Raw genomic sequence first — 14,529 nt, 5'->3', positions numbered from 1 at the left:
ATATATGTGAATGACTTCTCTTCCCCTCCATAAGCAAAAGCTGAGCCATTAAAGATAACATTGTGGTTGTTGGATATAAGCAACCTTTCATGCCTCCGGTCAGCAGAGGGCAGTGTTGAAATATAGATTGTTGTTTCCAGCCATTCCCACCACCCGAAGCAGCCATGAAACTAGTTTCCACCATGTAGGCTTAGAATCCAAAGCCATCCTTGTAAATATGAAAAAAACTGGGCCTCGGTATGGTTTACCTTTTAAAGCAACACTAGTGATGTGTGAATGGGGAAGAAGAGGGGGTGGATCCGGGTAGCTCCAGATTCCAAGTTTTTAACTCTACCAAAAGAAACCCCACCATGTTTTAATTTTAGAACTCACTTTTGCCTCCACCTGCCACTGTGGTGCTTGTCCTCAATAACAAAGATTCCACAGAGGACTGCAGCATGTAAGATACACAGCACACCCAAGAGAATCCTTGCAATGTACACAAGTCCTCCATCCACATATATCCCATTTGCCATGCTGACTATTTGTTTCAATCGCACTCAGAAAGGAATTCCCAGCTACTGTATTTTTCGCTCTATAAGACGCACCAGACCACAAGACGCACCTAGTTTTTGGAGTAGGAAAACAAGAAAAAAAATATTCTGAATCTCAGAAGCCAGAAGAGCAAGAGGGATCACTGCGCAGCGAAAGCAGCAATCCCTCTTGCTGTTCTGGCTTCTGTGATAGCTGTGCAGACTGCATTCGCTCCATAAGACGCACACACATTTTCCCTTACTTTTTAGGAGAGAGAAAAGTGAGTCTTATAGAGCAAAAAATACGGTAATTTATTTTTATGGCAGCTTTCTTCAGTTTTTACCACGGGAACTTCCCCTTACCTTTGTGCCAGAGGTCAAACTAAAAATTACTAAAAGAATTGAAGCAATTATTACAGGGTTGCGAAGTGGTCCAAAATGAGATTTTTCAGAGACTTAGTTCATAGTAGTCCAGTCCTGCAAACTGGAGAAGCCAATCAATGTGTGGGAAAAGTTTTTGAACTGCAGTTTGCCAGCAGGCCCAAGAAATGTACAAGCTGCATGTTAGAGATGTGAATCACATTGTTGGCTCTGACAGGGCTCTGATCATCCTTTCATTAGGCAAAGGGAGAAATAGGCTCCATCCTTGTATGCAGATAGGTCCTGCATTTTGTGTATTGGGCAAATACAAGTAAGGATCTTGCAGCACATGCATACTACCGAAGGTGTAATCACTGGCAGCCTCTTCAGCAAAGAATGGTTAACAGCCAAGCTACACTCCTTCCCCCCACACAGTACAGTTGACTTAAGGTCATTGTGAACAGTACAATCACTAAAATGCACACATACCAAAGAACAAAACCACCCTAACTATCCTTCTAGAAAAATGTGTATTATCGCTTTGAAGTGTCAATTTCTTCCATTCCACAGACTCCTCAGGATTGGGACCCTGCAACTTGAGGTATCTGTGGAATCATGCTACATGCCACAAGTGTGTTGAGGCTGGAACATATCTTGCTTCAATTTTTCTTAATCACTTTTCAATAATCATAAAATCAGATTGTTCCATAGACACAATGGTCAAGAGTCCTGATCTGCAGGGATAGCCTTTATGGAGGGAAAAAGAAAACTGAGATAGTTGTGAATTGTGGTGAAATACTGAATGGAGAACATGGCATGAGAAATGCCTAGTTATGAACTCATGCAATGAGCTGAGGTAGTAAGGAGTATTTGCTGTTAGAGGAGAGCCATGCACAAGCCATGCACAAAGTAGCAATGGGTTGACTATGACAATAACCCAATTAGGTACAGGTTTTCTGAAACGATGGTGAGGGACAATACCTCTTCAGGCATTTGTGTACAGCATTAAGGGCTCGCCCACACTTCTGCTTGCCCTGTGCCTAGAAAGCATGGGTCTGAGTGGTTTCCCGCTTGACCCACACTTTCTAGGCATGGGTCCAAGTGGTTTTCTCCTTGCCCCACCCCTTCTCCAGGGAAAACCCACTCTTTCACTCTAAATCAGAGCAAACATCAATCTGCTGGTGTATAAACGTGATCTGCAGGGTATAGATGTAAAAATAAAAGTAAGTAAATAAATGAGTTGGAGGGCAAAAGTAGGAGGTGCATTTGTGGAGGCTTCCCAGGCATTCTAGAACCATGCTAAGTCGGGGTTCTAAAGCACAGCACACATATTGGAAGACGCCACATTTCCCTCGGTTGCTTTTCGATGTTTCTTTGTATTCTGAAACATATGTCAGTGTTTCAGGGATTATGATGAAGAATGCAACTATAATTTAGTATTGGTAGCTGTCATAATCCTCACAGACAAAGGCTCCCAAAAATTTTTATAATGGGAAATGCATCTGGGTCAGTTTGTGAAGGAGCTTTTTAACAGAATGGTGGGAAGCAAATCATTATGATGGCTTTTAAAAGTTCGACTAAAATGGCAGGGGTGGCGTTGGAGTGGGGAACCTGTGGTCTTCCATATGTTGTTTTGATTCCAACTCCCATTGGCTCCAGAGATGTTCCAATAGCAACTGAAGGGGCACAGATCCCACGACCTCGACTTAAAAAATGCAACCATCATCTTTCTGGTGCAAACAGCAGGCAGTGCAACAGCAGACCAAAGAAGAAATGAAAGATCTACTCACATAATGGTTTTTCCAATATCTACTATGACAAGTATATTCTGCACAGGTAAATAGGGATTTTTCCTTCATAGAGAGTGAGTGCAAAAAGCCTCTGGCCACAATATGTGTTGATTTGGGGCTCTTTTGTGCATAGGTCAGACATCCATGTCTCATTATACAGAATTTTGCTTTTCTATCATTGATCTATTGCCCCTATGAAATTAACTGCACTCTCCCTCTTACACACACACACACACACACACACACACACACACACACACAAATCTACTTTAGAATACTTGGAAAATTTGTAGTCATTTCAAAACTCTTGGAAGCACTGCTGTCATCTTCCCTAACTATGCCAGCATTAAAGGTTTCACCCATGCATCCCGCATCATCTCTCTCCCCTATCAAACCGCATCCTTCTTTTTTAGATATCCTGCCACCTCTCTTCCTCTCAATTTGAAATGCTTCTGTTAAAATCAATTTCTTCTCTGGGAGGCGCCTCTGCTTAAATCTCTGCACTGTCTCTTTGTGTCACTTTAATGAACTTCAAGCACCTCCTGATCCTTACATTTAAGGCTCTCCACTTCTTTGGCCTTGACGCTTCTCTCATCTCTCCATACCCCCTTTCTTGCTGTCTCTGTTCTGTGCAAACTGATCCGCTATCACTCTCTTTGATTCTCTCTACCTGTCTTTGCCTTTGTGCCATCACCCATGCTGTTCCATGTGCTTTGGACAACCTTCGTTTATCCTGACAAGCCAACACTTTCTTCTCTGCAGATTCCCTCCTTAAAAACCACTTCTCCCTCAAAGACGTTTCTTAAACACACAGAGTTGCCTGCAGCCATGTTATATCCCCCAAACCTGGTCCTATACTCCTTTAGCAAGTCTTGATTTCCCCCCCCATTCACCTGGCTGCCTCAAGTGTAGAGCAGAGGTGCACAATTCAAAAAACTGACAGTGGTTTTTACTCAAGAGTATGTGTCACATTTTAGCCCATTCTATTAACCCCCTTTTTTTCTTTCTGCTTCCTTTGCAGCACATTTGTCTTGGCACTCCCATCTTCATTAACTCTTCTCCTTTCTCTCACTCCATCTCATAGCACTCTCTACTCTCTTGTAGGGTTGCCAGGAGAAAAACGCAAAAAAATGTGATTCTTCCAATTGACTTGACTAACATCCAGGACAAAGCAACCCTTCTCTCCAGGATGTATGGCAGCCCTTATCTCTTTATCTGAATCTTTTATATTTGCACAACAATTACTTTCACTTTCCCTCTTTCCTCAACTCCTGTGTTTCTTTTCATCCTCTTTTCTCTCCCCCCTTAACATCCCATTTCCCTTTCCCCCTCATATTTAGCACCACCATAGAAAGGAATATGTTGGTTGGCCCAATTCAGAAGGTTTCAGAGGTGTCTTTGCCTTACAAAACTTACAGATTTGAGGCTTAATACAGGGCTAAATACAAGTGTCCCATGGACAGTATATTACCAGTATATTACTATGTATTCTATTTTTTAAAAGAAAGATTCCAACCCGTATGCGTGCAGGGATAAACTCAAAACTATATATTTTCCACCCAATCCCAGGTTGTAATTTTTAAATGTTGACTTACTTCTGGGGTAAGCAACTTTAGATATACAGGCATATGTCTCCTAGGTGTGGTGAATTTTTTTTTATTTGTTTCCCGTGTCCCCCGATGTCACAATTTGTGGTTGCTTACAACTTGCCGTCCATGCACCCACCCTTTTGCTTATCATTCAGGATCTTGAAAGTGGCTCAGTAGTAGATGGTTTTTGTATGCAGTTTTGCATAATATTTGTTTATTATTTTCACAGGAGAACTGCACCACATAATTTGGAGAAGTGCAAATTTTGAAGGGTAGCTGTATTTTAGTTCAAGAACTGAATAACTCAGGTTGATGTACAACATGAATGGAATTAATTTCTCCCCCATCATTACCTCTAGGATAGTTGTGAGTAACCCATGGCCCTTCAGATGCTGCGAGACCCCAACAGCCCACCTGTTATCAAGGGCCATTGGGATAGTAGTTGAGCAACATCTGGAATGCCATGGGTTGGCTCTGAACAGCTTGCGACCATCATGAGGGTACCTCAAGGTTAGCTTTTCCCCACATGAGCTTGTTTAAACATTGAGGCCCTTATTCTCAGTACAGGGACACAGGTGGCGCTGTGGTCTAAACCACAGAGCCTAGGACTTGCCGATCAGAAGGTTGGCGGTTCGAATCCTCGCGATGGGATGAGCTTCCGTTGCTCGGTCCCTGCTCCTGCCAACCTAGCAGTTCAAAAGCACGTCAAAGTGCAAGTAGATAAATAGGTACCACTCCGACGGGAAGGTAAACGGCATTTCCGTGCGCTGCTCTGGTTCACCAGAAGCGGCTTAGTCATGCTGGCCACATGACCGGAAGCTGTACACCGGCTCCCTCGGTCAATAAAGCGAGATGAGTGCCGCAATCCCAGAGTCGGTCGCGACTGGACCTAATGGTCAGGGGTCCCTTTACCTATTCTCAGTACATCTCAACAGTTCATTCATCAAGGGAAAATAGTTGTGTTTTGAACAGCATACATGAAGACTGTTCCAAAAAAAAAGTTGCAGACCAGTTAAGGATATTTGTTTTGTTTTGTTTTGAAAAAATAATTTATATTAAAGATTTCTAGGTGTGGTGAAACTTTGACATGCAGTGTATAATATCTGAATTAGCTTCAGTCCTCTGCCTCATCAAGCATTTCCATTATGTCCGTCCATGCTAAATAGGTTGCCCGCCTCAGTTTAATACAAAGTAATTGATTGTCAGCAGAGTCAAAAAGGTCTATTCATTCATAGATAGTGACTATCTCTAGCACGTCTTCTGTTGATGGTGCTTTATCATCTATAATGCATCCTACTCAAGTCTGTCACAGACCTACAGCATTTGTTATTTATAAGCCCATCACAAGTCATTTGCAAATTAACAGCTGATCTTAAAACCTGTTCAGCTAGCATGTAAGTAGGGAAGATATTGCGCAGCAGCAGCTATGCCCACTTAACATTACCTAACATGATGTTTTGCAGGTACGGCATTGGCATTTATATGCTTGTGACCCGAACAGATATTCTGAAACAAATGTTCAGGATCAATATGTAGACCACATTATAAAGCCAAATCAGTACGCATAGGATACAATCCGGATAAATTAAGTAGGCTTGAATCCTGATGAAATTCATTGGACTCACAGCCCGATATTTCTATTCTATGCATGTTCACTCAGCTGCCCTGCTGAATTCAATAAGACTCCCTTCCAAGTAAGCATACGTAGGATTTCACCCTCAAGAATACAGTTAAATGCTTAGGTCTCAATGTAAACTGGGCATATCCAAATTCTTTTGCCCACTGAACGTATAAGCCAAATGCACTCCCCCCGCAACTGCTGATGATTCACATAAATGCAGCACAAGATTTCTGCCCAATCCTCAACCTGTTTTGCTCATTCTAATATGGTTATACTTGGCTCTATCCTCATTACTTCCAATTTCTTTGTGCTGCAGCATTTGACCTACTTGCTTGCAAACAGAACTAATTCACTCCACTTGAATTTGTTTTCTCTATCCATTTGTGTTTGCTGTTGCAGTATGCTTTATGATTTCCTAAAATCAATTTATTAAGCCTGAATGAGATGCTTTATGCAATTCAGGTAAACTGTGGACCATGTTTCGCCTCTACCATATCCATCCAGTGATGCCTGGCAAGTCACCTTGCAGGCAGCACACCCTGCAGAGTTCAGCCCTCTGTTTAAACAATAGCAGCAGCAGCAGCTGCTGCAGCTTCCAATTGTGATTTTTAAAAGAGTTAATAAGTAAGTGGGTTATTGGTAGGCTTCCTAATACCTTTCCTGCACATGCATTTAAGTTTGTGTACTTCTCATTTGCGCCAAATGGAACAGACAAACTCATGATCAGTAAATACATCATAATCACTATATCAGTAACATGGCACAACCTGCTTGAATCAATTTACGGTGCATGTGGATGGAATAGTAAATATGCAGATAGGATGGAAATAAAGCAGGGGTAGGAAACCTGTGGTTCTCCAGCTGTTCTTGGACTATGACTGCCACCATCCCTGAACAATGACCATGCTGGTTGGGGCTGATAGCTGTTGGCCTCCAACAACATCTGGAGATCCACAGGTTCTCCATCCCTGAAACTTTAGAGATGTGAAATCGAACTCTTCACTCCCCACCCCAGAGCAAGTATCAGGTCAAGCTGAGAGTGAATTATTTTGATAAGAAGTAAGTGTAGGAAAGGTATGGAATTATAGCCAGAGATATAGAAAACAGATTTGTTTGGCAACTTCAGCAAAAGCTTCAATGCAATAAATAATTATTTCTCAGTAGATTCTGAGGCTTCACAGATTGAACCATTTCATAAGTTGCAGTGGTCCCAAGCACTAAGTTATCAAGGAAGTTTAATTGCTGAGAGAGGGAGGTGAGTAGGAAAAATATATGCAGGCATCTGACTACGTGGCCAGGCTCTGTCAAGAGGCTCCTCACGAATGTCACCTTTGGCCAGGAAAATATTGTGACAGTGTGGAGAGCCTTGTAACAGTGCTAAAAACACATGGCAAGGGACTTACATACATGACAAACAGTGCCGGTCCTACTATTGAGCAAAGTGAGAAAACTACCTCAGGCAACTGATTTTAGGTGTCATGAAAGGGCAACAAATTGTTAGTTATTCAAATTTTTATTTTTCCTACCAGGAGGGGTTGATGCTTTGGGAATTTTCTGTTTCAGGTGCAAAAAAACTTAGTTGTTATGCACCTCTACTTGAGCAGCAGGGGTGAGGGACTTGGGGTGCAAAATGTCCTGGACTAGTCCAGATTACAAACTCTACAAGGAATCACTCTTACACAGAACTATCGCTTAGCAGCTTAAACGTGACTGATGTTGTTTGTGAAGCAACCCTTAATCCACAACCTTTAGCCTTATGAATGAAAACAAGCTATTTGTTGCATTAAATAGGATCTCATGGCATTAATCCAAAACGTAAGAATGAGATGTCCCAAGGACCTTTTACAAATGAAATAACCAGCAGCTAGATTTTCAGGCACACTTTCCTTCGTAAGTTTGTAAAAGCAACTATTCTGCTAGCCCAAATATGGTCCATTAAACCATGTGCTTTGCAACATGTAATCTTTACATGGTAGTCAGGCACCTGTACTTTACCTGTTATATTTTTACTCCGGCTTCCCACTGTTGAAGATGTGCACATGCTAAAGCAATTACAGGAAGTGCTAGTAAATCAAAATGGTCTTGATTACTATTTCTTTTCTTTACTGGTAAATATGATAACAGCAACAATTCAAGAGTGGAGAACTAATGTTACTAAGAGGAACGTGATCTTGGGAAATGTGCTGGTTAATCCACCTGCACAGAAGGGCCTCTTGCCCATTTCCACCTCCACCCAACCCAAACAACACCCTCTCACTGGTTCTGTATCAGTAGTACCCAGTACCATTTCCAGGTTATGCCTGCAGTGGGTCTTCCTCCCTCACGGACACCAAAGAGAAGGATCATGGCCAGAAATCTCCAGGGGTCAGTAATGCCTCCTGGAGTTGTCCACTGATGATCATCCCTGACAGCAGACATGGTAGCAGTGAAGGATAAGGCTATTAACATGCATGATGCTTGTGTATGCCTCTGAATGCCAGTTGCTGGAGAGCATCAGTAGGGGAAATGCCATAGTGCTCAGGTTCTGCTGATATGCTTCCCGGAGGTACCTGGTTGGCTATTGTGAGACCAGCATTCTTGTCCGATCTAGCAAGGGTCTCCCTACGTCCTCATGGAATAAATCAGCACTGCTCAGCATAGGTCAATAAAGCAGTGGTATATGCTGGATGCTGTTGAATAATGTATTAATTGCGCAGACCCCCTGTCTCCTCCCGTTCCTGTCTTCCATTGGCACCCACAAGTAACCACCTTAGCCTCCTCCTCTTCCCTTCATTCAGGCTTTTAAAACTTCCCCCAGTTTGGAAATGGCAAGAAACAGAAAAGAGTTGCTAATCTGTGTCTAAGTAAATGTGCCTAGCGCTTGTTGCTTAGGAAGGTGTGTACATAAGCCCCGTTTCATGCCCAATAAGCACAGGACGGGTTTGCCCGGTGGCACTGTGGCCCATAGATTGCAGCCAAGTACTGGGAAAGGTTTTGCCTAGTATCTTCTCTATGTGATGGGCTCATGGGAAAAAAGCTGTCCCATGAGCCCTTGCTGTAGAGGGGAGGGGGAAGGCCTATATAAGGCTGCTTCCCCTGGAGCTCATGGCCATTTTGCTCTGAGCACTTCCCACCTGCCCACCCTTGGGTTAGAGCAGCCTTTCTCAACCTGTGGGTCCCCAGATGTTGTTGAACTACAACTCCCATCACCCCGAGCTAGCAAGGCTAGAGCTCAGGGATGATGGGAGTTGTAGTCCAACGTCATCTGGGGACCCACAGGTTGAGAACCGCTGGGTTAGAGCCTTCACTGAGCAATTTTGGGTCACTGGTTGACAAGGCCGGAAATAACACCCCCCCAACCTGATTGGCACTTGGTTTTCCCTCAGTGAAATTATGGCTTTCCTTTGTTAGATGGAAGAGCATTGTTTTGTCTGATGGCAGAAATGGCATTGGGCAGGATCAACATAGTATAGGGCAGGCCTAGGCAAACTAGGCCCTCCAGATGTTTTGGGACTACAATTTCCATGATCCCTAGAACAGAACCAGCGGTCAGGGATGATGGGAATTGTAGTCCCAAAACATCTGGATGGCGAGTTTGCCTACGCCTGGTATAGGGGGTCCACCATAAGGGGCCCGAGGGGAGGATTGACCACGGCAAACCCAAGCAGGGTTCGGTATCTGCCTGGTTGGAATCTGCAGCCTGGTTCCTCAGTGAGACCTTTCTTGCTTGCTTGGCTTGCACCATGGCAAAATTCAACACTGGGCAACTCACATGGTATAAGTTTGGAGTGATCTAAACCCAGCGGATTCATTTCATCAACAGGGGGCTTGTGGAATGATGAACTGATCCCAGGACCCAATGCCATGCCAACCCTTGCCTTGCCTGCTGCTGTTCATAAAGATTTGGCCTGATTTTATCCCATCACCTTTATACAGTCTGGTTATTTTGCTGCTTTCATCGGTCACATCATCTGCCTGCCCGGGCAAAAACCATATCTTGTGCGTATATCTGTGCAAAACCAGAATATTTTGCTTCATGAGTCTGTGTGACTGGATTTGAATATATAGACATGTGGAAGCCTGACTTCCAGAAATGAACATTCAGAGGAAGCATTGCCATTTTTATTTTTTTTTAAAGAACTCAAAGATTTTGCTGTGGAGGGGGAACTGAAATTTTGCTTTGACATCCTATATTACAGGCTCTATAGTGATGTCCTACTTTTTCCTGGACCAGCTTCCCAGACTTTAGTTTAACGACTCTGAACTAATCAGTTTTTGGAATCACAACTAGGCAGTCTTACTTCTCTCTCTCTGTTGCATTTGCATTTCAATTCCTCCCCTGTCTCTCATCCTCACCTTTAAGACTTTTCACCTTTCCCATCATACCTTGACAAGGGTTTCTTTAGGGACCAAGCTGCTTCTTCACAAAGATTTTATGGAATCCCAATACAAAATTTCCTGCCAATTTCAAATCTCTTACTCTCTGCAGCAATGGCAGAAAGTAGCAACCATTTTTTTCTGTGTACAGTTAATATAAACATATTCAGTTTGCAGCTGAGGCAGGCCTATTAATTCAGAGATATTTTAATAGCCAAGGACACCAAAGCCAGCTTGAGCTCTGTGACCCTTCCAATAGTCCCCTCTAATTACCACTTTGTCTCCTTAAAGTGGTTTCCTTGCTAGTAATAGGCTTCTCTGTCTTTCTCTGACTGCAGCGGCTAGATGCCTGGCTGGCTAATTCTGGCTTCGGCAAAGGATGCTCATGACTGTAATCTGAATTAATTCTTTCAGGCAGATGTATATTTTAAGATACAAAAGCACCGAGTCTAGGGGTACAGGCAATAGATAAACATAATGTTGTAAAGAAGTCATGGCAAGACTGTTTGGTGAGAATTATTTCATGCTCTCTGGCAATTTTTGTTTCAAAGCTATGGCATCCTTTATGTTTTGCCTGCTATTGTTTTTGACCACTTAGTGAAGCTCCACATACTGAAATTCTAGAAGGAAAAATAATATCTTTCCCTCCTGGCCAACTACTTTGGCACAATCAAAGGTCCCCCTACTTTGGCACAATCAAAGGAGAGACTGGTTATCTGGAAATCTTTCTGGAGCACAGGTAAGCAAGATATGGGTAAAATACCTGTAAATTGATACTAAAAAGGAAAGGAGCTTCTGATGGCCCAGGTAAGAATTTTATACTCTTCAAAAACTGCTTCTGCCTTTTCCTGAATTCCCTGAGCTGGTTACGGATAGTTTTGAAATGCCTCATATTTTAGAAACCCACTGCTTCTGAACAAAGTTCAAATTTCAGAAATCAAATTAGATGGACCTAGGTTAAACTGACAATTTATGTTTGTGTAGTTTATTCAGTAGCAGGATTTGACTGCAAAGTTATGAATCTCGGCTGTGCAGTAGGATTAAAAGTATTCTTGTACTAAAAATTTTATTGTTCATATAGAGACTAAAGTGTTATGTCCCCAAGATGAAGCTATCATGGGTGAGATCACTTCAGATACCCATGAACTGTGTTGCAACATTCTTTTACCAGTGGTGGACCTGGGTACTGTGGCACCCTGTGAGAGGCCAAAATTTGGCACACCAAAGATGGATAAGGAGGCATTTGGCTTTGGAAAGGCGGCATAAGAATCTGGCAGGGTCCCAGATCCCTCTGACCTCCTCCCCAAAGGTGGGAAGATGCTAACTGGGATTTGGGGAGGAGGCAAGAGGACTCTAGGACCCTGCCAGAGCCCTCTCAGAGAAGCACTCAGTGTGTGTGCACCACTTGCACAGCCCCAAATCCTGCTTTTACATACTAATAGTGTTGCATACGGTTTATGTACGAGAGGGGGAGAAACCCCGGAATGTGGCTGAGAAATTCACAGTGTTATTAGGGATGGACGTATAATGTATGTCCCTGACCTTCTCTCTTGCTGCAGGAATAAATAATTTATGGCTTTGCTGCGCTGCCAGAGTATCCGGGGAAGGCCAAATAAGACTGTGTCAACTCTTCCTTCCTTCCTGGCTATTAATGGGAAGAGGGGAATGGACAGAGGATTGGGGATATTGATACAATTCCTTTCCATGCTTCCATGATCTGATTCTATGAGGCACATAGACGCTTCTTCTATCCTGGCCCTGCTGCTTAATGACACAAAGGGAATGTATGGGTAGTTGTTAACATTACTGCACAAAGAAAGAAAGCTACAATACAGAAGTAAGTGTAGTGAAAAACACACACAGTGAACAGAAATAAGTAGGTAATAAAGGGATAAATAAATAAAAATCATTGGCTCTCAAGTAACAAACACTTTAGAACAGGCTTTTCCCTGTCAAATTTCTGTGGACATTTCAAACGAAGTGTCTCTTGCATGGAATAGAGAGGTATCGCTTACCTAGACCTATATGATACAGGTAACATTCCCCCCTGTTAAGGAATCAACTTCCTTTGAAATTTAAAAAAAAAAGTATTTCTGGGTGGGTGTGGAAGTACCGTAGTTTTCAACTCAACTAGCTTTTAACTGCTTTTAGTAAAGTTGCTTGGGCTGTGACTCTGAGATTGTCACTGGTATCTATTACGACAGAGAACGTATGAACTATCCTCTCCTATTTTATTTTATTTTATTTTATTATTTTATTTTATTTCCACTTGATGAAGCAGGAAATCCTACTAGGCTACTCCAGCAGGAGCACTTATTGATTATTTGAAGACTTATTGATTACACAAGGGCAGGAAATGGCATTGCAGGTCCTGTGACAAGATTAGCTAGATGCCAACAATTGGGCAGGGAGGGGAAGGAAGTGGAAGAAAGTTCTAATATGTCAGAAAAGGTCGCCAGCTGCACAGCTCATTTATAATATGTAAGAGGTGAAATCAGCCCAACATTTCTCATGAGTAGATTTAAACAGAACCTTACTATCCGACCAACCACCTTGTGGCGATTTTGTTCCCTTTACACGCTATAATTGGCATTCCACGGTAGACCTAAAAAACCCCAAATCACCTTACTAATCATTCCTTGACAATTAGGAGATAAGGACAGTGGTGTTTGTTGGCTTGTGCCATTACAACCACCACCACTTATATAGAGCGCTTGAATTTTAAAGCACTTATCTTCTTCAATCTTTACAAGAGCCCTGTAAGGTAGCCCAGTGCTGCTACCCTCATATTGCAGATACTGAAGCAAGTGCTGAGAGAAAGTAAATGTAGGCTCATCACAGAGATGAACTTCAAACTGAGTGATTCTTGATTCACGCCTGAGCAGCGACTTTCTTAATTCCTTTGAGTGGAAGGGAGGTCACTCTGAGGGCAAATTTAAGGATTGTAGGCCAAGTTCTCCCCCACACCCTCAACAATGGATTGCTTTTCAGTTCTGTTCTTAGGACCAACGCTTATTCGTGATGTGGAGAAAGTTGCTAAATATTTCCCCCAGTCCTATAATACCAGGACTCTTGGGTATCCAGTGAAACTGATGGGACATTCACAGCAATCAAAATAAAGTACTTCTTTACCAGATGCAGATGCGGGGAACATTTGACCCTCCAGATGTTGCTGCAATGTCTGTCATCCCCGACTATTGAGCAATGCTGACTGGAGCTGATTAGAGTTAGTCCAGCAACATCTGGAGGCACATAGTCACTGATAGAATTATTTTCCATTATTTTGCCAGTCTCCTGAAAGCCACCCAAACTAATGCCCATCCACCCATCTTGTGGCAGAGAATTCCTGGCCTAGCTCAAGAAAAGGGATTCCTTGAGGTACAGCGGCTTGTCTTTGAAGAAGGAAAAAAAGACTGAGGTTGATCTACATGTAGCAGCATTTGTTTAAATCAGTCAGCTGTCTCTTTCAAGATGCTTGCTATGGGGATAAATTCATCCCTGCATCACTTATTTCTGCCATAATGTATTTGCAAAATAAATGTGAACACTGGGCAGTAATTCTGTATAGACAAAAGGGAACCAGGCAGTGTGCCCATTGTAAGTAATCTCCACCCTATCTCCATATGAAAGTTGATAAATCTCCTTCCTGTGAGCCTTACTGCTGCCTTACTGTTTTATGTAGGGCGGCAAGTTCATAATATTTTGATGGTGTATCCACACTTTGGTAGGAGTTCTGTCCAAAATGCTTATGGATAGTTTGTGAAGGCAGATGTGCATATGAACAAGTTTTGATAAATCCTACCTTCGGATTCATATATATATATATATATATTTTTGCTTTCGTAGATTTTCACGGGTACAGGAATGCAGGTTTTGGTGTCCTCGGGTGTCTTCCCGTGTAAAAGTTGGGGTGTCTAGGCGACGTTTCGACGAGGTCTCACTCGTCATCTTCAGGCTGGTGCTTTCGGCTTCTTGTTACTGGAACAGAGCAGGATCTCAGTGTTTGAGTTCCTATAAATACTGTTGAGGGGGTGTGGTGTATAGCCTCCAATGTTCTGGGCAGAGAGGAAGTTCCCAGGCTAGTGTGCCTTTTCTTCTTTTGTTCCTTAATTACTTGAGGGATATCTTGAGTGATTTCTTGAGTGATATCCTGAGTACCACTTAGGTGGGTCATTAGGTGTGGATTAGTTGCTAAAGTCTTTGTGTCTTGACCTCTTGAACTTTGTGAAGAGTTTTTCTGAGAAGATGGCTGTACTGCACTTAGTTGTGCTCTGGCTTGGCTTCGTGTATAGGGGCGAGCT

At 42.7% G+C, this 14,529-nt stretch overlaps 1 protein-coding gene and 1 long non-coding RNA gene across 18 annotated transcripts in view; one reads left to right on the top strand and one right to left on the bottom strand.

The window, feature by feature from the left end:
* Positions 1–607, top strand: part of LOC309367329 — a 182,171-nt gene extending 181,564 nt beyond the window's left edge. Inside the window, exon 3 of the long non-coding RNA XR_014167046.1 lies at positions 558–607. This is a non-coding gene — a long non-coding RNA (uncharacterized lncRNA). The remainder of the gene's footprint in view (positions 1–557) is intronic.
* MYT1L (myelin transcription factor 1 like) overlaps positions 1–14,529 on the bottom strand; it is a 288,821-nt gene that overhangs the window by 79,403 nt on the left and 194,889 nt on the right. The window lies entirely within an intron of this gene.

The sequence above is a fragment of the Podarcis melisellensis genome (genome assembly GCF_964234715.1).
Source record: "Podarcis melisellensis genome assembly, chromosome: 3".
Lineage (NCBI taxonomy): Eukaryota > Metazoa > Chordata > Lepidosauria > Squamata > Lacertidae > Podarcis > Podarcis melisellensis.
The sequence above is the reverse complement of the archived record's forward strand: the minus strand, read 5'-3'. Positions and strand labels throughout refer to the sequence as shown.